The following is a 26,802-nucleotide window of genomic DNA, read 5'->3' as shown; positions in this document are numbered from 1 at the left end:
ATTAATGTCTTCTTTATTTCCTCCCACACAAGTTGAATTGCTAGGCTATCTCTATCAGCTTTGTGGTTTTAGAGGCCAGACGCTCCAGGAGACTTGGAACATGTCAGTTTGTTAGTTATTATTGTAATAACTGTTCAGTTAAATAAAAGCTCTATGAATTTGTATATTGAAAAATTTCAGATAATTCTTATTTATTTTAGCTTTGTTCTTTTTGCAGTAAAAGCTTTCTGGTTAATTATTAATTTGGCTGTTATTTCTGGCAATTCTTAGCTATAAATAAATGTTTTCAAAAATATTATCCAGAAACCATTATGATAGAGCTGTTACATATGAAATTATTGACTCTATAAGCAGTGTTTAACCATGAATGAATATTATCAATGTGAATTAAATATAAATGATAATTTTTTCATGATTTGGGGAGGACTGGGAACAAATAACACAGTTTAGACGAAATTACTGATGTCTTTTTACGAATGTTTTAGTTCATGGTAGTTAGTGGTGCTGTCAGAACAGGTTCTTTTCTGCTCTTTCTTGGGAATTTATGAATGGAAGACGTCAGCTGTATTGTCAACGATGGTTCCAATCTGGAAGTACTTAGAAAAGCTGTCTCTATCATTTTTTTCCTTATAAAACCATTCTGGGCCCATAGCTCTTATCTTCAGTGCTTTGAAACATATTTTTCGTTCAGCTGTCAATTCTGGAGATTTCATAAGAAATCAGCCATTGCCTGCTGTCTTTTGTTATTCTTCCCCCTCTTTTTTTTTTTTTAATGTTTTATTGTGAGTTATGTGATCGTTTACATAGGAGAACATTAGTTTTACATTCACTCTTTTGTATATCGTTTTTATTGCCATGGTTACAATCACCTCCATGCATCATCAACCAACCAAAGGGTATACCCTGCAAGCCTGCCCCCCCAAACCCCTCACCTGGGTCTTCAGCACACAGTCCCTCTCCCTCTCTGGATCTAAAGTCCCCAGCTGCTCCATCTCTCCACATCATCATCTCTGCCTCCATCTCAGGTCAGGCATCACTGCTTCGCTGGGTAGGGTCCCGCACTCCGCTCTTCTCCGTTAATGGTCCTAGGGACATTGTCTCCTAGACTAGAAAGTTAATCACTCCCTTCCTTGCTATAAAACATCTACCTTTACATTTCCAACCCTCACAATTGGTCCTGATTCCCCCTCTTTTTTTAAAAAAATTGAAACTTTAATTCTCTATATGGTGGGACAGTGTAGATTTTTTCCAAAATCAGGTGTAACAATGGTTTTCTGCAAAAGCTCGTTTTTTATTTTCTCCTTGATTTATGTTAGGATTCTCTTTTTAGATGGTTAGCTTTCTGCATTAAAATTGATATATAAACCACCCAACTGCTTAATACTCAGGGTCTATGCTGCTGCTTGTCAACTTCAGAAATTCAGACTTTGTGTCATAGAGTAAGCCTTCTTCATCACTGAGTTCATTATCTGACTTTCGGTCATGATCTGATAGTTCTTCACTTTTTTATCCTCTCCCTCTTCTTTTCTTTCTCAGTGGTAGCCTCATTAACTTTGTGTTTTCCAAATCAAAATTTTTATCAGTACTCAATCCAGAAGTTGTGTCAATTACAAACAATGCTGTGTTACATGACATATTTTTTGAGTCTTCATTCAATGATTCCTTTCGACTACGATTTTCAACAAAACATATTGTGTCTTTTCAGTTTCCCTGTTTTCCAGACTGCTGAGAACTAATAAAACAGAATCACCATTATCCTGAGATGTGTTCCAATGTAGATAGTTTGGTATTATGTTTAAAATTTACATTACTTTTATTGCTCATGTCTCCGATGGCACCTAAAACTATAAAACTCTTCTTCTTCTTCACCATTATCACCAAATGGTGTCAAGTCACTTGTTTTTACGGTGATTTTTCACTCTTCATTCCATCTGTCCACTTCCACAACTGCAAATGTCTGAGCTAATAATTTCATTACAGATGCTAAATTCGGATTTGAGGGTTCTGATGCAGTTTTATTATTCTGGGGAGTTAAATGCTTTTTGAGAAGCTAATTGCTCAAGATTAGTGTAATGAAGTTCAGAAAGACTCTTCAACTAAGAACTTTTATCATTAATTTATTTCTTTTATTTATTATTCTTTTGGTTCCTTCATTTAAACTTTTACAATTTTGCTTTTCATTTCCTGGTAAAATCCTAATATCTTTCTATTCAGCTGGTGCCTGTAATTTTCTGTGCATACTCCTGGTTGTTCTCCTAATTGCAATTCCTGAAAATGAGGAAATATCTGAGCACGATGACTCAGCATCAGAAATATCTTCTGCATGTGATTCTTGGCTTGGACTTGTTAGCAATTTAGCCTCTCTTTTCTGGTTCTTATATTTATCACAGTGGAAGGCACAAATGAAGAAAAACCTGTAGTATGAGATTTTCCTTCAGAGAATTCTTTGGTATGAGACTCATTTATTGGCATTATTTTCAGTCTTTTCCTTGCACTGGACACTGGGGTGCTCAGAACTAAGATCTGCCTTCTAGTTATTATTACAATGGGATCCAGGAGCTCAGACACAGAACAATTTAATTCTGCTTTAGAGATCTCACCATCAGTTTTGGTTCAATCATCTCTGGTAATGAGTCTTCAGTTCTGCTTTTCTTCTTTCTGATTTTAGGAATTCTAGGAACTGAACTATGTTGCCAAGTGGTATGTGATCTGACAGTACTTTAGTCATCAAACTGAGATTCTTATCTATAAACCGTCACTCAATTCACAATAAAATGTTTCAAAACAGAAAAACAAAAAGAGAACATTTCAAAGGGAAACACAAGAAGACAAACTATCATAATGAAATATGCAAGAAAACCATAAGGAAGAGCATTTCTCAAACTGAAAAAACAAACAAATAAACAACAACAACAAGAAACAAGCATCAGGCTGTAATACTGAATGATTCCAAGGGCAAAATAGTGAATGACGCAGGAAGCATTGAAAGAAGATGGAAAGAATACAAAGTGACTGTACCAAAAAGAACTAGTTGAAGTTCAACCATTTCAAGAGGTAGCATATGATTAGGACAAATGCTTTAGCATGGGAACTAAGGGAAGCTGCTGTAGCCCCCAGGGAGTCAATTGTTAGGTAAATTGTGCTCACCAGGTTGACACAGCCTCAGGCCAGAACCTAAGGCAAGTCAACTGTAAGATGCCCCCAGAGGAATTCTGCTGCCAGTGGAATAAAAGAGTATCCAGAAAGAATTTGTTTAAAAAAACTTTTTTTTGTGAGTTGCTTGAAAGTTTACAGACAAGATCATCAGTGTTACATTCAACAAATCTTACACTTTGTTTCATCTCAATGATTGCAATCTCCGCCATTCAACAACAATTATCCTGCTTCCTCCCTGTGGTTCTTATTTCCATTCCACCCACCTTCCCATCCCTTTTCAACTTTGTTCTTAGGTAAATACTGCCCTTTTGATTTTGAATGATTGATCATTTTGCGTGAGCACACCTTACTAGTGTTGTTGTCCCCTCTGTATACCTACCTACTGCTTGGTTGAAAATTGGGCCAAGAGAGTTAATTCATTTCCAGACCTGATGGGTAGTCGAGGCCTATAGTTTCCGTTTCCTTTAGTCTTTTTCTGACTAGTAAGCCCACTCTGTTTTGTATAATTCTGACTTTGTTCCATGTTTTCTCCCACTCTATCCAGGACTTTCTAATGTGATCCCTTTCAGAGCAGTTGGTGGTGGTAGCCAGGCACCATCTAATTCTTCTGGTCTCAGGGTCATGGTAACTGATGTTCACATGTTCCATTAATCTATTGGACCAATTGATTCCAAGCACCTTCAATTCTCATCACTCTTCTTTCTCCCACACATGGAGAGACCAATAGTTGCACTTTCGATGGGTACTCATGAGCCTTTAAGATCTCAGACACTGCTCACTGAAGTAGGATGTCTTTAGGGCCAATGTTATGCCAATTGACTATGGTGTCCCCTGAGACTCTGGTCCTGAACCCCTAGGCCCAGCATCCCATCGCCTTAAGATGTATGATAATATCTAAGAAGTTTCCATCATTTTGTCTGATGTATGCTCCATCACAGCTCTTGTAGCGTAGTGGTTACGAATTAGGCTGCAAACCGTAAGGTCAGCAGTTCAAAACTACCAGCTGCTTTGTTGGAGGAAGATGAGGCTTTCTGCTCCCGTAAAGATTTACAGCCTCGGAAACCCTGTTCAGGATCGCTATGGGTTGGAACTGACTCGACAGCACTTAGCAACAACAACAACATGCTCCACAACATTCATAGTTGTTTGCAGCAAAGGTAAATAAATACTCGTGTTCAAATATCCTTTTTCATGCCCTTGTATATTTGTGGGTATACGCCTACTCATCCTCCCTACCTGCTCAATCTGTGTATCTGTCCATAGAACACTATTGTTCCAAGGTTGTGTATATATCACTATTTCACTGTTTACCTTTATCCCCTTAGCTCTTGTACACCTTCTTGTGTCTTCACCTGTCTTCTTCATTCTTCTGCCAACTTTTCTCTTCTTGTACATTGCTCTCAACATCACCTGAGTTAACATGTGCCTACCCTGTAGCCAGGACACCTGGTGGGACATGGTAATGTCAGTGCTGGACTTCAAAGCACAAGGTTGGCTTTGTTATGTTATGACATAACAGTTTAAACCCACTAGTTGCTCCTTTTAACCCTAAACAGGGTCTCTATGAGTCTGGACTGGATGGCACTTAGAAACAACAAAAACAACCTTCTAGTCAGTGAATTACTCTTCCTCCCCTTCCACCTCATCAAAAAACATTTCTTTTAGCATGAAAACCTTTTCTTGAGTTTTTATGTCCTTTTGTCATTGACTAATTTCACTCAGCATAATGTCTCCTGTGTGGGGTCCTGAAGTGGTACTGTGGGTTAATACACTGGACTGCAAAGTTAGTTTGAACTGCAAGGTTGGCAGTTCAACTTCACCAGCTGCTCCTCAGAAACCCTACACAGTGTCGCTATGTGTTGGACCTTGATGGCACTTGACAACAACAACAATATCTTCTAGGTTCATCCATGTTATGAGGTGTTCTGCAGATTCATTATTATTCTTCACCACTGCATAGTATTCCATTATGTGTACATACCAAAGTTTGTTTATCCATTCTTTCATTGATGGACATTTAGGCTGTTTTCATTTAGACTCTTTGCTATTTGTGAATAGTGTGATGAACATTGCTGTGCATGTAGATAGATATATCTATCTACTCATGTTCTGGCTCGTATTTCTTGTGGATATATACCAAATAGAGGAATTGCTGGGTCATATGGTGTTCTATTTCCAAGAAGCACCATACCATTTTCCAAAGTGTTTGAACCATTTTACAGTCCTATCAGCAATGTAGACAGGTCTCAGTCCCTCTATATCCTTGCCAACATTTATTGTTTTCTGTGTTTTTAACTTTGCTATTAATTCTGGTATGAGTTTATATCTCATTGCTGTTTTGATTTGCATCTCTCAGGATAATGCACTGGACCATAAAGTCAGTTTGAACCTCAAGGTCAGCAGTCAAACCCACCAACTGCTCCTTGCAAACCCTATACAAGGTGGATGGCACTTAGTAACAACAACAACAATGGCTAATAATCCTGGATCTTTCTTCATATGTTTGTTGGCTGCTTGAATGTCTTCCTTGGTGAAATGTCTGTTCATGTCCTCTGCCGATTTTTTAATTGCTTTTTTCTTATAGAGGTGTTACAGTTTTCTATGAATTTTAGAGATTAGTCCCTTGTCTGATATTCCGTCACAAAATTTTTTACCCAGTCTATGGACTTGCTTTTTATTCTATTGGTGAAATTTTTTGATGCACCTAAGTGTCTAATTTTTAGGAGGTACCAGTCATCCATTTTGTCTTCTACTGTTTGTGTGTTTGTTTATGCCATGTGTTAGAACCCTCAAATTTGTCCCTATTTTTTCATTGGTAATCGTTGTAGTTCTAGATTTTACATTTAGGTCTTTAAGCCATGTTGAGTTTGCTTTTGTATATGATGTGAGATATGGCTCTTGTTTCATTCTTTTGCAAATGAAATAGTTTTGCCAGCACCATTTATTGAAGAGATTATCTCGTCCTCATTTAATGTGTCTTTGACCTTTGCTAAAGATCAGCTGACTGTATGTGGATAGATTTACTTCTGGGATTCTCAATTTTGTTCTATTGATCTATGTATCTTTTGTTGTACCAGTACCAACTGTTTTGACCACTGTGGCTGTGTAGTAAATTTTGAGATCAGGAGTGAGAGGCCTCCATATTTGTTCTTCTTCTTAAGCAATGCTTGACTTATCTGAGATCTCTATCCTTTCCATATAAAAGTAGTGATCAGTTTTTCCATCTGTTTAAAAAATGATGTTGGAATCTGAATTGGAATTATATTATATCTGTAATTGCTTTGGACTCCTAGTGTGGTGCTGTAGCATCAGCACTGGACTGTGAACCACAAGGTCAGCAGTTCAAATGCATTAGCAGCTCCTCAGAAGCTCTATACAGGGTCACTATGAGCCAGAAATGACTCGAAGACACTTAGAAACAACAACATAGATTGATTTGGGTAGTGTTGACATTTTCACAACGTTAAATCTTTCTATCCATGAATATTGTATATTCTTCCATTTTTGTAAATGTCTTTTGGTTTCTTGTAGTAGTGTTTTGTAGTCTTGTTTGTATAGGTCTTTTGCCCTTTAAAAGTTTCTGTTCTACTCTTTTTGCTTTACCATTTCTTTCAGTAAATTGAACTTCTCTACATTCAAAAGCAAGTTTGAGAGTTTCTTCTACCATCCATATTGGTATTTTAATTCTTTCTTGTCTTTTTAATGACCTTTTGCTTTCTTTATGTATAATTTCTTGTTGTCAGTCCATAACTCCTCTGCTCTTTGGGTTTTTATGTTGTTGTTGCTGTTTTTAATTGCCACCACATTGATTCTAAACTCTGTATAGGGTTTCTGAGGAGCAGCTGGTGAGTTTTAACTGCCAATCTTGTGGTTCAAACTGACCTTTTGGTTCAGTGCTTATCCATTTAAAGCACTCAGCTGCTAACAGAAAGACTGGAGTTTTGAGTCCATCCAGAGGTGTCTTGGAAGAAAGACTTGATGATCTACTTCTGAAAAGTCAGCCACTGAAAGCTCTATAGAGCACAGTTCTACTCTGTCACATGTGGGGTCTCCATGAATTATAGACTTTATGACAATTTTAAAAATCATTATTTAAGCAGTCATTAATCTAAGTATTACTGTAATGTAGTGAATTATTTAAAATGTCTTTTCTAGGCTTAGTCTTTGTAATTCCCACTAATGACTCTTTTCCTGATGGGACTGGGTGGGAGAAGATACTGACAGGATGAAATGATTCAGCTGTGGATGCTAATAGAGTTAACTGTAATTGTAAAAACTTGAAACTCTAGCATGGTTATAAAATGAGCCATCTCAGAAGTAGGAGAGAGGATCTCACCACCATCAAAGAAGAGTCAGGAATAGAGTGCACTCTTTGGGCCTCAAGATCATTGTGCATTGAACCTCCTCAATCCAGGAATAGAAAGTTGTGGCCCTAGAAGAGTGGCAGAGAAGCATCAGTAGAACCACAAGCCAGAACACAAGACAGAGTTATGGACTTCCCAGACCATAGAACAAGTAGAGATGAATGACTGTGGGCAGGAGGCTTGCTTGCAGAGTGGGGTACTTCAAGGCATTTCTATAAGGGAGGTAGGCTTGCTAAACCATTGAACTTGAGCTGAATGCCTTCAAGCTGAGGATTATGGTGGAATACTTTGCCCTGTGGGTATTTATCAGCAACTCTAAAGGAGCTTTTTAATGTTACTCAGGCAGAGAGATGTTTGCCTGTGGGTCTGGTTGAGGAGAAGCTATCCTAATTGGAAGAACTGTGCCCTCAACATTTCTGACCTTGAACTGTAACTTGTTAACTTCTTAGTAAACCTCACAGCTGTGAGTATGATGTCGGAGTTCTTTCTAGGTGACCATAGCAATGAATTACTGAACCTAGCTGAGAAGTAGAGAGTGCTGCCATCAGTTTTTGCAGTTTGGTTTCAGAAGTGGGATTAATTGCACTGATTCCAGACCCATGAAATCAAGGGGTTTTGTAAGAGAAAGAATGAAGGAGCATGGGACATAAAGCTTTTGATCATTGGAAGTTTACTTTGGTGCTTGTTAAATGTAGTGATTGAGTGAAATGTAAGGGAGGTTATGCTGCAACTGAGCAGAGAAAATTGCTAATGGAGTCACCTGGGCAAAAGACTGGCTGGTTAAAGTAGATGAAAAATAGAGGCCCAGGACCTAGGTGATTCACCTTGCCAGTTGAGGCCCAAGGCCCTATCCACATGCATGATAGGAATAAATATTGGGTGTCATGATTACAGAGAGCTTGTAAGTCAGTTTTCAGTTTATACTTGGTTGGGTATTCTAAAAGCAGAGCTAGGAATTGCCTGGAAGAAATGGGCTTTTTTGTTTTAAGCCTTTGTAGAGTAACAGGCTTAGGTGGAAACCTGAGACCCATCTAGAACTACTGAAAGAGCAAGAAGTTTGTCTGTGAAGAAAAGACCTGCAGAGATAAAAAAAAAACAACACACACACACAAAAAAACAAAAACTTTTTTTTTTCTTTTGAGTTCTGGGAAAGCAGCTTGCTGTTGGATGCATCAAGGCAAGAAAAGTCTGTGATCATCAGAACAAACACCACTCTAGGACTGAAAGATAAAGAAAGGGAGCTGTTGAGCAGACAACCTAGTATGCTTGCTTGTGATTACTTTTGGCTCTCTCGATGAGTGGAAGTGAGGGGAAATGTAGTGGTGAAGAGGTGAGTTGAGAGATAGGAGAGGAAGGGCTGGCAGATCTGAAGTTTAGAGAGTTGTGTAGACTCCAAGCTTGCAGGTACTGACCTAACCCATGGGGGCTAGGGATGAGAGAGAAACAGTGAGGGGGTCAGCTGGTCTGAAATGTAGGTAGGTGTGTGTGGACTCCCAAGTTTGCAACTGGAATCCACTTGACCTAGCAAGTATGGTTAGGGCTGAACTAACCAGGACCTGACCAAATGAAGACAGATGTTTGATACTGTGAGCTGATATCAATGGCTGCAAATTTTATGGCCTACTGTGGACTGGACTTTGCTTATGAATTCAGATACTCAAAGTTTCAACAATAATGAAGATTCTTCACATCAAAGGAGATGCTTGTCTCCTCAGAGTCCTAGTTTGATAGGGATGGATAATTTAGGAATTCAGTATTTCAAATGGTAGGAGTTAAAGGCATGAAGTTGTTGGCTTAAAAGCTTTCATGGGTGTGCTAAGTTAAAATGATCGTTGTGGGAGAGTTAATCTTGCATGTATGATGGGGAAAATGGCTAGAAGATTCAGGGAATGGCCTGAGGTGCAATGAACTATTTACTATGTCTCTTCTAGTCTTATTCTTTGTAACTCCTATCAAACAACTCTTTTCCTGATGAGTCTGGGTGAGAGAAGTGGGAGAAGATACTGATAGGACAAAATGATTCAGCTATAGATGTTAACAGAGTTAACTGCAATTGTAAAAACTTGAAACTCTAGCATGGCTATAAAATGAGCCATCTCAGAAGCAGAAGTAGGATCTTAATAGCATCAAGATCCTTGTGCATTGAATCTTATCAATCCAGGGACAGAAAGTTGTGACACTGGAGGAGTGGCAGAAGAGCAGCAATAACAGAACCAGAGCCAAAGCATGAGACAGTGGTGGACTTTCCAACCCATGGAACAAGTAAAGCGGAATGGCTTTGGGCAGGAGACTTGCTAGTAAAGTAGGGTACCTCAAGGCACTTAATTGGGGGAGGTAGGTTTGCTAATCCATGGAGCTAGAGTCGAATGCCTTCGGGTTGAGGATTATGGTGGAGTGTGTTTTTGTGTGTGGATATTTATCAGCAACCCTAAAAGGGCTTTGTAACTTTGGCCGTGGTCAGGCAGAGAGACGTCTGCTTGTGGGCACTGCTGAAGAGAGGCTGCCCTGACTGGAAGAACTGTGCTTGGAACATTTCAGACCCTGAATTGTAACCTGTTAACATCCCTAAAAAATCCCACCTCAACTGTATGAGTCTGGTGTCTGAGTTCTGTGTGGCCACTGCAATGAATTATTGAACCTAACTGAGTAGAGTGCTGTGGGAGGGATGGTTGGCACTGTCAGTTTTTGCATTTGTAAATGTGGTTAGCTTCTACATTCAGTTGACTTTAAGTAAAGGACATTATACTTGAATATATGAAGAGAGGGTTTATCCATTTAGTTGAAGGTCTTTGACCAAAAATGATATCTTGAGGAAGAGTTCCTTCTTCCTCAAGACTGCAGCATCAGCTCCTGCCCAAGAGTTTTCAGTCTGTTGACCTGGCCTACAGATGTCAGAATTGCATTCAGTCTCCTCCTGATTGTTTCTTTGGAGAACCCTGACTTAAACGGAGATTTTTACCACTTTAAAATAATTTGTTGACTATAAAACAGTTGTACCTAAATTTAAAAATATTATTGACTACTTAATATATTCAAAGTTTTCTAACAAGCATGTTCTTTAAAATCTTAGAGTTGAGCCCCTAGCGATTTATTTTTTTCTATTGCTACTTTGGCTAACAGTTTAATGATGCCTAACATGACTCCATGTCACCAAATGCTGAAAGTTTTATGCTTATAGACCTAGAAGATTACTCTAAAAGTACATATATTCAAAATGAAGTATGAAGTTGTTGTGTCTGGCTAGTGATCTAAATAGAGCTGAGCTGGTCATGAAATCCTGAGAAGTTCCTTCTAAGGAATCTGGTGAAGATGAATGGGGATTGAGAAAGCCAATTCCACAGAGAGGTGGCTGGTCTGATGGTGATGAAGGGGTAGGAAAACCAAATCCCTCATTAGAAGTCCTAGGGCCTGAATTAAACTTCCATGTTCGGGTGCTCTGAGTCAGGGTTATAGTTTCAAGGAATGAGGTGAAAGCCAGCAAGAAGATTTCTGAGTAGCAAATTTTAGTGGTTATAAAAATGGGTTCAGTGACACTGTAGGATAAGCACTAGATTGTGTAATTGCAAGGTTGGTGGTTCAAACCTACCAGTTGCTTCTTGCAAACCCTATACAGGGTTGCTATGAGTTGGAACTGACTTGATGGCACTAAACAACAAAGATTGAATATATTTATATTAGAGGAAAGATGAGGGAGTTTGAACTCACATGTTTGGGTAAGAATTTGGATTCCTTTTGTCTTTATCTGTATAAGTGAAGAGGACTTTAAGCACCTACAGATGATGATCAAAGAGGATAGTCTTCAGTATGCATTACAACTCAACATAAAATAAAAATCCTCATAAATGGACTAATAAGCAACATCATGTAAAAGCAGAAAACATTCAAATTGTTAAGGATTTCATTTTCCTTGGGACCACAATCAATGTTAATGGAAATAGTCAAGAAATCAAAGGACATATTGCATTGGGCAAATCTGCAAAAGTCCTCTTGAAAGTGTTAAAAAGCAAAAATTCCATTTTGCAGACTAAGACATGCGTGACCCAAACCATGGTATTTTCAATCGGCTTATAATGCATGTGAAATCTGGACAATGAGTAAAGACTGAAGAATTGATGCTTCTGAATTACAACGTTAATGAAGAATATTGACTATGCCATGAACTGCCAGAATAAATAAAGCTGTCTTGGGAGACGTAGAGCTAGAATTCTCCATAGAAGCAAGGATATTGTCTCACATACTTTGGTAGCAGAGGGTAGGAGGAAAGAGAAAGCCATTCAATGGGATGGATTGACACAGTGACTGCAACGTTGGTCTCAAACATTGCAGTGATTGTGAGTATGGCTCAGAACAAGGCAGTGCTTCATTCTGTTGTAATCGGGTCTATGAGAAGGACCTGACTCCATGGCACCTCACAACCACCACAACCATTACTATTACCACCACCATAACAATTCCCTCCTGATAAATGGGCAGTCAGATCATTTCTAGGAGAACACCTAGACAGGGTCTGTTACATAATTGTTGTTGTTACTATGAGTTGTCCAGTCAGTTCCAATTCATGGAGACCCTGTATAGGGTTTCCAAGTAGAGACTTGTGGGTTTGAACTGCTGACCTTGCATTTAGCAGCCCAGTGCTTATCCTGCAGTGCCACACCATAACCACACAGTAGGTACTCAGTAAATGCTAATTTTCTTCCTTGTTCATTTCATGGGACATGAATTTGGAGTGAAGGAAGCCTTTCTGATACAGGACCAGTGAGAAGATTAAACTGTATGATTAAACTTATGGCTAGACTGTAAAGTTCAAGTCCTTGTCCCATCAGGCCAGTGGGACAGAATGGCCAGCCTCAAGGCAGGCTACATGGCAAGGGTGATGAGAAGGTTACAATGTTTTGTCATGACTATACGAAGGAATTGAGTACCCGAGAACTGAAATACTGGGATCAGGCATGCATGCTCTAAAATTTCAAAGATTTTTCTTAAGTGTTGACAACAGACTCTTGGTGCACCAATGATCCTGTGGGTGTTGATTGAAGTTTTAATCAACCAAGTCAAGTTCAGGGGAGGTAGGGACCTGGGCCCTATGATAGTGGAAGGGTATATTTTTAAATTTTTAGCCAATTTGTAATATTGCTATTTTATCTTTAAAATATTGACAAAAACTTTTTGTAAGACATTATTTGAAGGGAATAAAGGTTGTTGGTGTGGATATTTTACATGTAATTTGATCATTTTCAAATTGTACTTATGTATATATGGTGGTGTGTTGCTGTGGGTTAATGTGTCAGACTGCGAAACCATTTGAACTGTAAGGTTGGTGGTTCAAGCTTACCAGCTGCTCCTTGGAAACCCTATACAGGGTCACTGTGGCTCAGAATCGACTCAATGGCACTTCACAACAACAACATCATGTGTGGTGGTGATAGTTGTGTCATCTAGTCAGTTCTATATCATAGTGACCTGATAGAGAGTCCCTAAGGCTATAAATTTTTATGGGAGCAGAAAGCCTCATATTTCTCCCTTGGAGTAGCTGATTAGCCTTGCAGTTAGCAGCCCAACTCATAACCCACTATGCTACCAGAACTCCTTCTGTATACAGCCTATGAAATTCTGGGGATATTGGAAGATGATGTACTTATATCTGCCAGGAGCTATTTCTTAGGACTTGGAAATAACTGTATAAAAGGGTCCAGGTCCAGAACAGCACACTCATTTTATTTGATGTGAGAACATTGATGGATTTCACATGACTGAAGTGCCTTGTTGAGAAGTCTGGACTCAGGAGGAAAATAAGGGCCATAATTGATCACCTATGTCTGTCACAGGATGCTAAGAGGAAAGTGTGATGTGAGTTATGAACTTAATTGTTAAGTGCCATCAAGTTGATTTCAACTCATAGCAACCCTGCATAGGGTTTCCGAGGAGTGGTTGGTGAATTTGAACTGCCGAACCTGTGGTTCGAACTAACCTTGCAGTCTAGTGCTTTATCCCACAGTGCCATAGCTGAATCTGAAATTCTTATTTTTTGCTTGTTCACCTTCTGCTTCCCATGTCAAGAATATAAATTCCATAAGATCATGGGCTTCTCTGTTCTGATTATGGATCTATCTCCAGACCTAGAACATTGCCTGCACATCAATACTCAAAGAATCTTTGTTGACTGTTTATTCTACTATTGATACATTCTATGCCAAAGTAGTTAAATAAGAATCAATAGTTTGGAAATCAGTATTTATCAGAGATAACGATATAAATATTAATGTTGATTCAATGAGATAAATACATGCAATCGGTGTCCAAAGCATTGTGAGGAACCTAGTAAGCGATATTTGAATTTGAAATCTGTGTTGGACCCCTGGCGTTCTCTTCAGTTGTGCAGAATCAATAAGTATCTGTTCTTGACCCTGTGGTCAAGGCTGGGATGTACATATATGTACATATTTTATAATGTACATATAAAATATGGACATTAGATTCGATAATATCCAGTTCTTGTTTAAGAGGATCAGAGAAGAAAACAAATATTGTGTACAATGTGGTAAGTGCTTTAATAAGGTAAGTTCACAAAAGAAGGAATGATCAACTTTGTTTAAGGTAGAGAATGAGTTCTTAGGAAGGTTTCATAAAAGGGAGATACTTGAGGTTTCAGGGAGAAGAGCATTCTGACTTGGGAAACATTTAAATTGGACATGCCTGGGCTCAACAGGGTTGTCTAGTAAGGAGTCCTGGTGGCATAATGGTTAAACACTTGGCTACTAACTGAAAGGTCAGAGGTTCAAACCCAAGCTGCTCCATGGAAGAAAAGACTCAGTCATTTTCTCCCAAAGATTGCAGCCTTGGAAACCCTATGGGACAGTTCTATTCTGTCCAATGGGGCTGGTGTGAAACCAGAATCATGAAAACAATATACAGCAACAGTTTATAGGCTAGACTGGAAAGAGCTGCAAGTTGGGGTCAGAGAAGGGTTTACAGCTACTAATGGTGGCCACTAGTCTCATGTGGGGGTGGGGGGGATCCTAGTGTGGTGCTGTAGGATCAGCACTGGACTGCTAACCAAAGGTCGGCAGTTCAAACCCACCAGCTGTTCCTTGGAAACTGTATACAGGGTTGCTATGAGGTGGAACTGACTCGATGGTACTTAACAGAAGTTTCATATGACTGCTGCTGAACTATTGAAATATGGCTAGTTCAAATTAAGATATGCTGTAAGTATAAAATACACACTGGAGTTTGAAGAGTTAGTAGGAAAAAATGTAAACGATCTTAATTTTTTTCATATTAATTACATGTTGATGAAAATGTTGTGGGCATATTGGGTTGTGCTTAATATACTCTTAAAATTAATTCACCTATGTCTTATTTTTCTGATGTGGCTACTAGAAATTTAAAAATTACCTACGTGCTTCATGATTGTGGCTTGTATTTGTATTTCTAGTGGACTCTGGTGGGCTAGATCATAGTCTCTATTAGGAGTGGAAAGCCTTTGAAAGGTCTTAATAAGAGGCACAAGGAGCCCCAGTAGTGTAATGGGTTACGTGTTAGGTTGCTACCACAGGTCAGCAGTTTGAGTCCACCAGCTGCTCCATGGGAGAAAGATGAGGCTTTCTACTTCCGTAAGATTTATAGTCTTGGAAACCCTACACAGAGTTGCTATAAGTTGGAATTGACTCCAAGGCACACAACCACCAATAAGAGGTGCATTACAACTAGATTTAGATTTAACAGAGAGTACAGGGTGTGGTGCAGGGAATGTCTTAGACTGCAGGCAGTTAGAAGGGTGTTGCAAGAGTCCAGGTGAGGGATGTACAGGACTTGAACTAAAACAATGGCAGTGCAGAGGGTGAAAAGAGGATCTAGCTGTATGTGAATCTCTTCAAATTCCACATTTTATTTAGGTAGAAGGCAGAAATTGCCTAGGATAGCATATGGGGGTTGATTCTGCTGAGAAAGGGCTTTAAGTTATTCACAACTATGGACCAATTTCAGGTAAATTCTTTCTAAGTTTATGGTGGTAGAAGTGGAGAGAGTTAGGCTCTGGAAACCTGGACCATATTTGTTCAATTATCTATGCATCTGTGATTTGTATACAAGAGGAATGCAAGAAATTATGTGGCCTTGGTTTTCAAGTTGGCTTTCCTTTGTTGGTCCCCATGATGGGTAGTTCCCTCAGTGTATTCAGTTGCTGAGCTCAGTATTCAGGTCTTGCATGGGGGCAATCTAGTGAATACTATGAATACTGTGGCCCTTCTCACTATGGTCTTATGTCTCCCACAGAATGATTTGGTGGGACTATGCAAATCAGCTCCTGGTGTGGCACTGTAAGATCAGCACTGGATTGAGAACCACAGGTTGGCATTTCAAACCAGCGTCTCCTTGGAAACTGTATATTGGGTTGTAATGAGTCAGAACTCTCTTGATGGCACCTAACAAAAACAAAACAACAAATGCAAAGAAGGTGTTTGTAGCTCACTGAGAGGTTTGAATAACCTGCTTAATAAATGCAAATAAGGTGTATGGGACCTGTGTAGTGGATTGGTCAGTTTTGCCATCCTGCTAGACTAAAAGGGGCCAATCCCAGAGGCTGAAGGGGAACTACTATCAAGTAGAAGAGGCAGGAATGGAGTGTGTCCTTTGGATCCAGGGTCCCTGTGCTGAGAACTATCTACACTTAGCAGATAGTAGAGCTGCAACACTGGAGATGGTGAGGAGTAATGGCAAACATGGCAGAATCCATGGCAGAGAAAATGGCAGTAGAAGAACAAGACAGGCAGGAGATGGTATGCAGGTTTCCTAGCCCATGAAGGGAGGCAGCTACAGAGGGCATATGGACCTATGGTGTGAGAGAGCTCAGAGTCTTCAAGCTAGAAGCTTCATGGTACAGTGGGGGTGCTTCTGGGCAGTTATCTCCAGAGCTAAAATGCTTTGTAACTCTCAAGCAGAGTAGAGGTCAAGGAAGAGAGAAGAGTGGAGGTCAAGGAAGAGAGAAGCTTGTCCTGAGGGAGCCAAGAGGAGTCTCTCCTAGGGGACTGAGAGAAGACCTAAGTCAGAGAGAAGAAACTGCTTGCTTATATGATCAAGAGGAGCTGAGAGCGGACCTGCACAAAGAAGGAAGAGAGGTGCTTTCTAGTTTGGGGGAGACTTCTAGATTTTGCCTATATGCATCCTCATCCTGGTCCTGAATTGTAGCCTGTTACTCTCCTAATGGAGTTCTGGTGTGGTGCCATAGGATGAGCACTTGACCTCAGCAGTTCGAACTCACCAGCTACTCCTCAAAAACCTTATACAGCATTGCTATGAGTTAGAACCAACTTGACAAAACAAAAAACTTCCTAACAAGCTCCATAATTGAGTATAGTCTGTGAATTCTGTGTGGCCATTGCAATGTATCACTGAACCCAACAGAAGTAGAGAATGTTGTGGGAGGAAGGGTTGGTGTCAGAATTGTGTTTGTTTGTTTAATGGTTAGAGGGTGGAAGCATATTGGACCTCTACCTCATAGGACTCAGCCTTGGGCAAATGATAATGGTGATTGTCTCTCCCTCTCCTGAAGTTAGACCAAAATTGCCAGATTATTTTACAATAGTAGGACGGGGACCCTTCCATTCGTTTCCAGCAGCTGCAGAGTAATTGCTCCTAGAGTTTAGGAGCCAATCACAGGCACTCCCTTCTATCAAGTTCACCTGAGCCTGGGGTTCAACAGGGACATCTTGTTCAACCTGTGCTCATGGTGTTTATGCATTTGAAAGGAGTTCGCTTTCAAGAAACAATTTTTGCATTCTGTTGATTCTTTAGAGTCAACTACTGCCAACAGATACTTAGGCTTGGTTTTATGGACAATTGGAAAAAGTATATATTGAAAAGGTACATACATGCTTTAAGGGATCTAATGACTTTAACAATCATTTTACTAATTCTTACTACTTTATTAGGAGTACAGTGGCTCTATAGGACAAGTGCTGGACTTCAAACCACAAGGTTGGCTTTTTGAGTCCACCAGCTGCTCTGTGGGAGAAAGATGAGACTTTCTGCTCCTGCAAAGATTTATAGCCTTGGAAACCCTGTACAGGGTCACTATGAGTTAAAACAGACTAGACAGAACTAAACAACTATTGCTTCATTAGTTTATAGGTTGTTGTTGTTGTTGTTAAGTGCCGTTGAGACAGTTCTGACCCATAGCGACCCTGTACAGGGTTTCCGAGGGTGTAAATCTTTACGGGAGTAGAAAACCTCATCTTTCTCCCGAGTTTATAGGTTACTACTTTCTAAATTAATGTATTATCACATTAGCTAATTTTGAGCAGGGTATGAATACACTAATGGGTCCCTGGGCGGTACAAACAGTTTGTGCTGTATTATTAGCCTAAAAGTTGGTGGTTTGAACTCACCCAGTAGTGCCACAAAAGGAAGACGTGGTTATCTTCTTCCATAAGATGAAAGCCAAGAAAACTATATAGAGTGAGTCTACTTTGATTTGAATACAACATGCTTTTAGCTTCTAACAGGCAGAACTCAAATTTTTGGGGGTGTAATTTATAGTAAAGTGTGGAAATCTTAAATTTACAGCTTGATACATTTCTACCTATGTATTCGTTCATGTAATTACCATCCAGATTAAGGTATGCCTTTTCCAGAATGCCTTCTTCTTTACCTAGTCAATCTCTCTCCCCCAAATGTAGCTATTTGTTATTAAGTGCCATCAGTTGGTTCTGACTCATAGCCACTCAGTATAGGGATTCCGAGGAGTGGCTGGTGAGCTTGAACCGCCAACCTTGTGGTTCAAACCAACTTTGCAGTCCAGCACATTATCCTGCAGTGCCATACCAGGACTCTATAGGCCAAAAAAAAAAACAACCCAAAAAACTCTCCCTATAGGCAAAACTAACAAGCATGAGCTTAGTGACTTATTAGTATTATAGGTTAATCTGCACATGGCCACGGGTATGTTGTCATTTCACAGTGGTGTGGCTTTAATAGAAGCTGTTGAAAACAAGGAAATAGCAGTCACAAATATCTTTGCTACATATTGTTGTTGTTGTTGTTGTTAAGTGCCATTGAGTCGGTTCCGACCCATAGCGACCCTGTACAGGGTTTCCGAGGGTGTAAATCTTTACGGGAGTAGAAAGCCTCATCTTTCTCCCACGGAGCGGCTGGTAGTTTCGAACCGCTGACCTTAAGGTTCGCAGCCTGATTTGTAACCACTACGCTACCAGAGCTCCTTATAGTCACTCCCTATATAACCATGGGAATATCTAAAAGAAATCAAGTTGCAGGTATAAAACATTCAATTTCTGTGTCTTTTATGTATTTTAATTGTCCATTTGTGTGCTGTGAGAGCAATGTGTGTGTGCATATTCTATGATATTTGTTACAAATCGATCTGTTCTTCTATCTCTACTGTGGGAAGGGAAGAGAGAATAACCTAGGTTAAATGTGTCAGGAGAGTGTAAATTTTGCAGGCCAAGTACAGTTGTTGTAAGCATATTGATTTTTAAAAACACTTTGCAAAGCTGCCATGCCTCACTTTAATGCCTGCTGACTTAGATAAGAACATAGAAGTTACCCTTGCGAGTGGCGATGCCTTACTTGCTGAACCCCTTCTTTAACTGAGATACTTGTTGAAGGTTTCAGAAACACTTATTTGTGGCAGCTGTGTGCATCTGCAGATTTTTTTTTTCAAATGAAGGCAGTCATGGAGAAGTAGAGAAGATCTGACTTAAGAAACTCAACTGAAACTTGTTGAAATGCTTTTGATTTCAGTTATTTTGTCTTCCTTTTTCATTGTCCAGCTTTAGTATGAATATGAGAAGAATAAAATTAAACCTCAGTCCTCGAGGTGACATCTTGGCTTTTTGATACTTTAAAGAGGTCTTTTTGCAGCAGATTTTGCCCCATGCAATATGGTATTTGATGTCTTTTCTTGCTTTCCATTTTCTATTTTCTTTTTGTTTGATTTCTTGACTCCTGCTTCCATGAGAGTTAATTATGGATCCAAGTGAAATAAAATCCTTGACAGCTTCTATCTTTTTTATGTCTATCATGATATTGCTTTGAGAGCAGAAGCTTTTGATGAATCCAGAAGCTAAGTGTCTTAAGGCACTGTGGTGTTCCATCTGGAAGGTACTGTGGTCTCCTTCTTTTGTTGTCTGCCAATTACTTTTGAGTCATATACTTTCCCTAAAGAGATCTTATTTATTTAGCAAAACTTTTGTCTTTCTGGGATAACTTTATTTACTAGGTTTCTGTTGTGAAACTCTCTAGGGAATGGTCATCATACCATGTCACTCTAGTGCACGTAAACCATACAGACAGCTCGACACAGACCACTTAGCACACCAGACAGGCGGGCACAGCGGGGGTGGTTTTAACAGACTGGAGAAGTCTCATAAGATAGCAAACCATTAGATGGAGTTACAAATTGTCTTAATCTATCAGGCTCTGTAGTCACTTTTGTCTCATATTTGTTTTAGTTGTCATGTTAACCTGGTTCTGTTGTCCTTATGCACTCTCTTTCTTTGCAAAGTGATTCCTATATATTTTAAGATGTTAATTCTGTGCAGTAAACCTGTGAGGAAGACCTGCCCTTTATTCCAATTTAAAGATGAAAAATGATGGCAAAAATGAAAGTGGGGGTGAAAGTATATAGATACGTAGCTGAGGTTATTACAGAAGGCCCAGATAGAAGCAGATCTTCTGTTCTTTATGACTAATTCTACAGCAGCCAGCCAGGCCAGGTCCATCAGAGGGCTCTTGAGCATTCCTGAAAGTCCCTGGGAATTACCTGCCCTTTTGGGAGTGGGGGTGGGGAGGAGAGGAAATGATAACCTTTCTTGAAAATTCTGTTATAGATTGCACACCAAAAAAGATATGTTGAAGTCCAAATGCCTGGTACCTGTCAATGTGACCCTGTTTGGAAACAGGATCTTTGAAAATGTTATCAGTTAATAAGAAGTCATATTAGGTTATGTAAGATTATATAAAGTTTCACTGGTTTTGCTTCTTTAGAGAACCCAGCTGTTTTGGTACTGAGAGTGCTTCTACAGAAACAAAATCATAAGGATGAGTTTTATAAATTGGCCCTGAAGTCTGATTAGTTTTAAAGGCACTGATAACTCTGTCTCCACTAGTAAAGAGGTTTAAGGTGCTGCTCATCCATGGTGTGTGGTGGCAATATTAATATGCAAAATAACACCACCAATCGGTCATGTATTGGAGGGAAGTGAGGCTCTCGGGGATACTTTTCTGCAAATTTGTCAGGATGAAAAGTACAGAGAAGCTCGCTGGTTGATCCTACTTACACTAGAGAAAGTGCTAAAGGAAAGAGATGAGCTCAGAGCTAAGGAGTTCACAGTGACGGGTTGCATAAAGGACCTTACATTTTTCTCTGGTGCCCTGAAAGAAAGCCCTATTTGTTGTAGTAGCAGAGCTGGTATTGCTGAAAACCAAACTCATTGTAATTTCATCTGAATTCCCAACCCGGAACAATGTCTGATGTTAAAGTGAGGACATTGATTTGGAAGAAATAGAAGCCTGAAACTTGGGATGGGGGCATATGGGTAGATAATTGGGAATCTGGGGCCATAGAGTCCATAAATTCTGTTGAATCACTCTTGCCTACAACCACCCTCCCATCTGAAGAGATGACTCCATCTTTGCCTGCTGATCTATTATTGGTAAAATTATTATCCTTTCTGACCACATTTAATGATATTAATGCAACTATGTCTGCTGAGATGATGCCAGAGGCATTGTCTGGGCATCACCTAATGTAGATGTCTTACAAGGCATTGCTGAATGGTTCCAGGAAACCAATTATTGATTCTATACCTATAACTAAACTTAAATCCCAAAGGATGAAGTATAAATTGTGACCCAGGAAAAGTATGGTACACTCCAAAAGAACTGCTTGATTTTTCTAATATGTGCAAAAAGAAACCTGGAGAATATGTATGGAAATGACTATTAAGGGTGTGGGATAATGGTGCAAGGAATATAGCATTGGCTCAGTCTGAATTTATTGACATGAGCCCACTAAGCTGAGATTCTTTTTCCAGTGTATTGGTTCCAGAGGTTAGAAGCGGATCTAAACATTTATTTGGTTGGTTCGCTGAAGCATAGATTGCACAGTGGACTACAATACACCGGTTGAAGTTGCAGACCTGCCTTGGTATTCTGTAAAGGATGGAATCCAAAGGCTTCTGGAAATTGGCACGTTGCTGCTGTTGTTGCTGGTAGGGGTCTTTGAGTCAGTTCCAACTCATAGTGACCCTATGCACAGTAGAACAAAACACTGCCTGGTCCTGCGCTATCCACATGATTGTTACTCTTGAGCCCATAGCTGCTGCCATTGTACACTCCACCTAGTTGAGGGGGTCTTCCTCTTTTTCACTGACCCTCCACTTTACCAAGCATGATGTCCTTTTCCAGAGACTAGTCCTTCTTGATAACATGTCTAAAGTATGACAGATGAAGTCTCACCATCCTGGTATTTGAGAACCATTCTGGCCATACTTCTTCCAACACAGATTTGTTTGTTCTTCTGGAAGTCCATGATTCTTTTAATATTCTTCTCCAACACCATACCTCAAATGCATCAATTCTTTTATGGTCTTTGTTTTTCCTTGTTGATCTTTAACATGCATATTGGGCTATTGAAAATAACATAGCTTGGGACAAGTGCACCTTATTCCTCAAACTGTCAGCTTTCTTTCTGAACACTTTAGCTCTTTTGCAGCATATTTGCCTAACATAATGCATCATTTGATTTCTTGACTGCTGCTTCCATTAGAGTTGATAGTGGAGCCAAGCAAAATGAAGTCTTTGACAACTTCAATCTTTTCTCCACTTACCATAATGTTATTTTTTGGTCCAATTGTTGGGATTTTTTTTTTTTCCTTTACATTGAGTTGCAACACTTACTGAAGACTATAGTATTTTCTCTTTATCAGTAAATATTTTAAGTCCACTTCATTTTCAGCAAGCAAGGTTGTATCATCTACATATTGCAGATTGTTAATGAGTATTCCTCCAATCCTGATGCCATGTTCTTCTTCATATGATGCAGTTTCAAGGATTATTTGCTCAGCATACAGATTGAATAAGTATGGTGAAAGAATACAACCCTGGCACACACTTTTCCTGATTTTAAATCATTCAGTATTGTCTTGTTTTTTTTTAAAAGACTGTTTCTTGTTCTATATGTATAGCCTCTTCATGAGCTCAGCTAAGCATTCTAGAATACTCATTCTTCACAATGTTATCCATAGCTTGTCATAATCCACAGAGTCAAAAGCCTTTGCATAGTCAATAAAGCATAGTATTTCTTGCTTTCAGCCAAGATCCATCTGACGTTAGCAATGATATCCCGCATTCCATCTGCATTGGGCTTGAATCTCTGGCAGTTCTCTATGTACTGTTGCATATAATTAAAAAAATTATATTCAAGTATATATAATTTGTCATTCCTTGCATAGTAAACCATATGATTGTCTGGTTCAAAATGGCCATTACGAGCCATTTCAGCTCACAGTGCCTAGGCTATTGACCTCTATGCGTTCCATTTCACTTTTTACAACTTTTAATTTTTCTAGATTCATATACTGAATTCATTGCTCATTCCATGTTCTGATTATTAGTAGATGTTTACAGCTGTTTCTCCTCATTTTGAGTTGTGCCTTGTCAGCTGATGAAGGTCCTGAAAGTTTTACTTCATTTTTGTCATCATAATCATTTCTACTTTGAGGAGGCAGCTCTTCCCCAGTTGTATTTTGAGTGTATTGCAAACTTGAGGGGGTCATCTTTTAGCACTACATCTGACTATATCCTGGTGTTCATCATTTTTCCATAGTCAATATTCTGGAGCTGTCTGATAGTGTTCACTGCTCTTCATAAAGTTTTCAGTGACTAAACATTCAGAAGTAGTCTGTCTCTTTTTCTTTCAAGTCTTTGTCTGGAAGCTCAGCTGAAACCTGGCCATCACTGATGACCCTGCTGGTACTTAAAATATCAGTGGCATAGCCTCTAGCATTACAGCAACATTAAAGCCACCCCAGTAGGACAAACTGACAGATGAGTGACAATGTTAGGACAATCCCATAAACCTACACCTTGAGTACTCAGAGGATACACCTTTTAGCAGAATGAGGAACACATTTCAGAAGGGACCTCCACCCTCCTTGAAGACTATGGTGATTGCTATTTTATGTAAGCCTGATTTGACAGTGGGAACTGTCTTAATTGAATTAAGATACCTAACTAAAATGGAGTTGTGTGAACCAGTGGTAGTAGGGGCAAGTGACAGCACTTGATTGACAAAGACAAGGTGGGCATGGTTACTGTAATGGACAGCAGAATCCAAGTAATAATCAGAATAATCTCACTAGTGTGGACTTATAGTTTGGCTACTTAGGCAAGGTGTCTCTAGGTGTGAAACAGATGGGAAGCGCAAAACATATTTATTTATCTGTATAAGAATAAGAATTCTTGGTCAAGTGTACAGCATTGTAGAATAGAGTCATGCCTCTCAATTAACCCACAGACTGGAGCCAGTTTATAGACCCACAAACCTTTGAATAAGTGCCGTCGAGTCGATTCCGAGCCATAGCGACCCTGTATAGGGTTTCCAAGGAGCAGCTGGTGAGCTTGAAGTGCCAACCTTGCAGTTCATACGGCCTTGCAGTCTGGCGCATTAACCCACAGCGCCACAGTGGTGGCTGGGTCTTTTTCAGGAAGGACCCTACTACACTGCCAGACGTTAGTATTTTTCTCAGTCTTTCTAAAGGGATCTATAAGAGTGAGTGTTCATTGAGGAAAAGGAAATAATCAGACTTCAGGGATTACTGGACACTGACTCTGAATTGACATTAATTCCAGAGACCCCAAATGTCACTGTAGTCCGCTGTCAGAGTAAGGTATATGGAAGCCAAGTGTTATTAATGGAGTCTTAGCTAAGGTCCATCTCACTGTGGGTCTCTAACTTATCCATCCTGTAGTGGTTTTCCTAGTTCAAGGATACATAATTAGAATAGATATACTCAGACCCTGGCAGAATCTCCACACTGGATCCCTGAAATGTGGAATAAGAGGTATTATGGTTGGAAAAATCAAGGAGACCATGAGAACTATCTCTTCTAAACACCTGGTTTGTGATACATTATTACAGCAGTACTAGAAGAAATCAGTCTTAGAAGAAATACAGCCAGAATACTTCTTAGAAATGGAGATGGTGAGACTTTGGTTTGCTTACTTTGGATGCATTATTGGGAAATAAATTCTCTAGAAAAGTATGTCATGGTTCATAAAGTGGAGGGTCAGCAAAGGTGAAAGAGGTCCTTGGCGAGGGTGAGACCAATTGACACAGACTCAAACACAGCCATTGTCATAAAGATGGTCCGGGAATGGGTGTTTCATTCTGTTAGCATAATATCACTATGAATCAGAGCTTTAATGAGGGCAACTAACAGGAACAACAGGACACTGGGAGGCAATGGTGGCTCAATGGTAAAATTCTTGCTTTCCATGTAGAAGGCCTGGGTTTGCTTTCTGGTCAGTGTACTTTGTGTACAGCCACTACCCATCCATCAGTGTTGCTGTGATGCTGAACAAATTTCAATGGCGCTTTTATACTAAAGTCATCCAGTAAAGACCTGACAATGTACTGCTGAAAAATCAGTTAATGGATCATAACTGTCCATTTGCAAATCATCATGGGGACAGCACAGGATCAGGCAGTGTTTCTTTCCTTTGTGCATGGTGTCACCATGAATTGGGGACTGGCTCCGTGGCAGCTAATAAGAAACCAACACAGCCTCACACACGGCATCTGGTCAAGCATGATAGATATCATTAGTCTCTGATAACTACTAGTCCTTAAACCAGACATGGAGGTGAGAGTATAGATGAGGAGGCACTAATCAGGTGTCTGGACTGCCTTGTTTCCTCAAAACATAACAGAACTGTATAATAAAGGCACCAAGCCACAAGCTACATGACCCACCTCTGACTAATCTAGGATAAACTATCCTTCCAAGATATAGCTCAACCTCATTTGATAAAGTTGATTTACCACATTCAATGGACTTATCAGTAATGGCTTACATATAAGATGATTCAGTCTATACAATGGAAACTGCCACCATTGATGGCTATGTTGCTGGACTCTGCCCTTTGCTATGTTTCTTTTTGCACGTACCTTGCCCAAGTTTGTTTCCTTAAGATGTTGCTTTGGTTCTATTTGTTCTCTGTCATGGTTTGCTTTTATCTTTCTTTCCACGTAGAGATCAAAGATCAACATGATGGAAAAAAAAAAAAGATCAACATGATGAGAAGAATCAAATAGTTGATGTTTGGCAGAATGCAAGACAAAAGATGTTTTAACTAAGAGGAAGTACACTTTCATTGGAAATATAATAAAGAAGACCTATGTATTTACAAAATCAACCTGATACTTTTTCATCTTATTGTAAGACTATATATTCATTTTATAAACATTAATAAAAAATGGGTAAACATAAAAGGGTAAATGAAAACAATCCTTGATCTCCACAATTTCAACTGGCAATAAACATGGCTAATGCGCTGTTATATATCCTTTGAGATGCACATGTGTAAATTTTTTGATTTTATAAAATTGACATTGTATACATGTTGTAAGCATCTTCTCATGTCACCAAATACTTTTCTAAAACATTGTTATGCCTCGTTCTAATATAGAAATTGAGTCCTGGTGTGGTGCTGTGGGTTAATGCATCAGACTGCGAAGTTGTTTAAACTGCAAAGTCGGTGGTTCAAACTCACCAGTTGCTCTTTGGAAACCCTATTCTATAACCCATATCACTATGGGTTGGGATAGACTCAACAGTACTTAGCAACAGCAATTAGAGAAATATGCTAGGATAAATTTAGTCTATCTGTTATAATGGGACATTTATGGCTGTTTTAAAATGGTCTTTATTATTATCAATGGTGCTATGAATAGATTTGCAACTAATCTTTGGTCAGATCTATGCTTATTTCCACAGTAAAAATTCATAGAAGTAAAATCAGTGGGGCAAAATGTGTGCCTAATTGACAAATTACTCTCTGGGAAAGCTGGATCAGTTTATGCTCCTGCCGACAATGCCTGACAGCATATATTTCTTAGTACATTTAACCATACAATAGACCATGAAAAAATAATTTTATAGAGTCCCAAAATGACATTTTAATTTGCATTTGTATGACTATTTTGTGAGACCCCCCAATTTTTTTTGTAAATATACATGAAGAGACAATTCATAAGCATATT

At 39.3% G+C, this 26,802-nt stretch overlaps 2 pseudogenes; both read right to left on the bottom strand.

Annotated features, from left to right (window-relative positions):
- Positions 1 to 470: 470 nt before the first annotated feature.
- LOC102828947 lies at positions 471 to 1,926 on the bottom strand (annotated as a pseudogene).
- A 166-nt stretch (positions 1,927 to 2,092) lies between these two features.
- LOC102828557 lies at positions 2,093 to 25,809 on the bottom strand (annotated as a pseudogene).
- Between the last annotated feature and the right edge of the window lie 993 nt (positions 25,810 to 26,802).

The sequence above is a fragment of the Chrysochloris asiatica genome, unplaced genomic scaffold (assembly GCF_000296735.1).
Source record: "Chrysochloris asiatica unplaced genomic scaffold, ChrAsi1.0 scaffold00103, whole genome shotgun sequence".
Taxonomy (NCBI): Eukaryota; Metazoa; Chordata; class Mammalia; order Afrosoricida; family Chrysochloridae; genus Chrysochloris; species Chrysochloris asiatica.
Note: the sequence above shows the minus strand (reverse complement) of the source record. Positions and strands in the feature narration are given on the sequence as shown.